Genomic DNA, 3,106 nt, shown 5'->3' with positions numbered 1-3,106 from the left:
AGCGTGTGTGTGTGTGTGTGTGTGTGTGTGTGTGTGTGTGTGTGTGTGTGTGTGTGTGTGAGATACTTGTGGAAACAACAGGGTTATAAAAACTGGAGGAAGTAATTTTTTTGTAGTTTTTAGTGAACAAATTAATTACATTAACAGTTATACTAATCCAAGTATTCTACTTAATTTAGCAAACAAGCTAATATTGCTTTGGTAAATTTTGTTGTTATTATTAATTAAATAAATATAGGTCTGTATTTCATATACATTTCCATTTGGAATCCAGACTCGGGCCAGTACCGGCTAATTGTATAATCTATGCTGGCGTGATTGTGGCCCGATGCCAGCAGTGTCGGCTTAGTTTCGGCAACCGGACTCGGGCCAGCGTACTCGGGCCGATTCTGGCACGTCCTTCGCTCCCGTGATTCACAAGAGTCCGGCAACCGCATCCGGGCCGAGTAATTTCTTCCGGCTTGCCGGATTTGGGCCGTTATTGGGTCAGATCATTTTGGCTACCTGGGACGCGACTTGAGCACGTATTTACCACGGTAAAACACAGTAAGTTAAACAAGGTTTCCTAGCAACGACAACCGCGCTGAAATCTAATGAGAAAACAAGACAAAACACTTACAAACTGCTGTCCTCTTCTGCTGCTCGACTGCTTCTTCTAACAAGTGCTTCCAAACAGGTAAATAAGTACTTTTACTGGCTTTGGCCACGCCTTACTATTTAGCAAACCGAAACTGGAAAGTCCCGCGATACGCACGAGAACAAACGCGACTTGAGCACGTATTTACCACGGTAAAACACAGTAAGTGAAACAATGTTTCCTAGCAACGACAACCGTTCTGAAATCTACTGAGAAAACAAGACAAAACACTTACAAACTGCTGCCCTCTTCTGCTGCTCGACTGCATATTTATATCATTGATGATGATATTTATATCATTATTAATATAATTTGTATACATTATTTATTAATATTGTTTTTTACTCCTCTATCTGCCTGGTATTACAATATCCTGTAGTGTCTATTAGGGTTTTACATAAAAACAACAGCAACGTGTCAATTAGGTACTTTTATTTTTTAATGACGTGAATTTGTTGCAAAATTGTCAGTGACAACAGTTATTAGCAGAATACATTAATAAATGACAATTGACATTGAACATAAATAAATATTTAAAGAAGTAAAACAAAATAGAAACTTTAGTGAAATGAAGACCAAGTTTCAGTGAAATACTGTATTTTCATAATCCTCTATGATGCCTGTAAGTCCATCATTATGTGTATTTTGGTGTGATTGAGTGGCCGTTTCTCTCTGCAGATGATGAGGTTGTAGGATGTGACAGCATCTGAAATACACAATTGAGTTCAGAGTTACAATCCGTCTCCTTCCATTTGTTTTTGTAAAAACAAAACAAAAAAAGGACCATAAATTAAATATTTTTGTTACTTAGTGGTGAAGTGGATAGAAGTATCCTTAATTGAACAGGGCTGGTCACACTTACATGTTCTCTTAAGAGAAAAATACATGATTTGTAAGAAACCATGTTACAATTCGAAAGTTAAAAATTATAGACATTTTAAGAAATAAATAATTTACCTGCTGAGAGTGTGTTGACAGTCTGTGTAGTTGGATAGCTGAACTCCAGAAAATCAGTAGGCCTAATGAGCCATCTTTTTTAGAGTGTACCCTCTGTTTGTAATAAATAAATAATTATTTAAAACAATTCTAACAATATGGATTATAAACTCAATGTCTCTGTTACTTACTTAGTGGAGAAGAGGAGTATCCTCAGCCAGAGCTGCTCACGCTTACATGTGATCAAAAAAGAAGAGAAGAGACGTTAACGCGTTAACACATGCAATTAATTTTACAATCCTTAACACGTTAAAATAATTTAACGCAATTAACCCAAAATTACTGAAGCACAATTTCTATTCTAGTGCTACTCTGCTTGCGATCAGATCATTTTAAACCACTAAACTCCGGGAATGTTTTCAGTCTAATGACAATTGACATTGAACATAAATAAATATTTAAAGAAGTAAAACAAAATAGAAACTTTAGTGAAATGAAGACCAAGTTTCAGTGAAATACTGTATTTTCATAATCCTCTATGATGCCTGTAAGTCCATCATTATGTGTATTTTGGTGTGATTGAGTGGCCGTTTCTCTCTGCAGATGATGAGGTTGTAGGATGTGACAGCATCTGAAATACACAATTGAGTTCAGAGTTACAATCCGTCTCCTTCCATTTGTTTTTGTAAAAACAAAACAAAAAAAGGACCATAAATTAAATATTTTTGTTACTTAGTGGTGAAGTGGATAGAAGTATCCTTAATTGAACAGGGCTGGTCACACTTACATGTTCTCTTAAGAGAAAAATACATGATTTGTAAGAAACCATGTTACAATTCGAAAGTTAAAAATTATAGACATTTTAAGAAATAAATAATTTACCTGCTGAGAGTGTGTTGACAGTCTGTGTAGTTGGATAGCTGAACTCCAGAAAATCAGTAGGCCTAATGAGCCATCTTTTTTAGAGTGTACCCTCTGTTTGTAATAAATAAATAATTATTTAAAACAATTCTAACAATATGGATTATAAACTCAATGTCTCTGTTACTTACTTAGTGGAGAAGAGGAGTATCCTCAGCCAGAGCTGCTCACGCTTACATGTGATCAAAAAAGAAGAGAAGAGAACATGGTTGTTTGAAAAGCAGATACAATTTTAAAGTTAAATTTGTATTTAAATTTAAGAATGAAATCATTTACCTGTTGAGACTCTAAACTCCGGGAAAGTTTTCAGTCCAATGATCCAGTAAGTGAATGCATTCAAACAATCCGTCCAAAACAGTGCTAATATAAAGTAAACCAGGCTGATTACATCAGAGATTGCAGAGATAACAGAGACTCTCGTTGCGTTTTTAATGAATTATTCATTCCAGTGTGTTTTGCTTTTAAACACGTCGCGCGCTGTGCGAAGTACAGACTGAACGGATTGTCAACACAACACATGCAAACATGTCTCGCTAGTAAAGTTTTGATGGATGAAGACTGCAATCAAGGCAAAGGCGATTGCGGTGGCGTACAGGAGTCGTACAGTACAGT

The 3,106-nt window shown here is 36.0% G+C and overlaps 1 pseudogene; it reads right to left on the bottom strand.

Annotated features, from left to right (window-relative positions):
- LOC107665495 (uncharacterized) overlaps nt 1-437 on the bottom strand; it is a 5,974-nt pseudogene extending 5,537 nt beyond the window's left edge.
- Between the last annotated feature and the right edge of the window lie 2,669 nt (nt 438-3,106).

Source organism: Sinocyclocheilus anshuiensis, unplaced genomic scaffold (assembly GCF_001515605.1).
Source record: "Sinocyclocheilus anshuiensis isolate Anshui unplaced genomic scaffold, SAMN03320099.WGS_v1.1 scaffold543, whole genome shotgun sequence".
NCBI classification, from domain to species: Eukaryota; Metazoa; Chordata; class Actinopteri; order Cypriniformes; family Cyprinidae; genus Sinocyclocheilus; species Sinocyclocheilus anshuiensis.
This window is presented reverse-complemented; position numbering and strand designations above follow the sequence as displayed.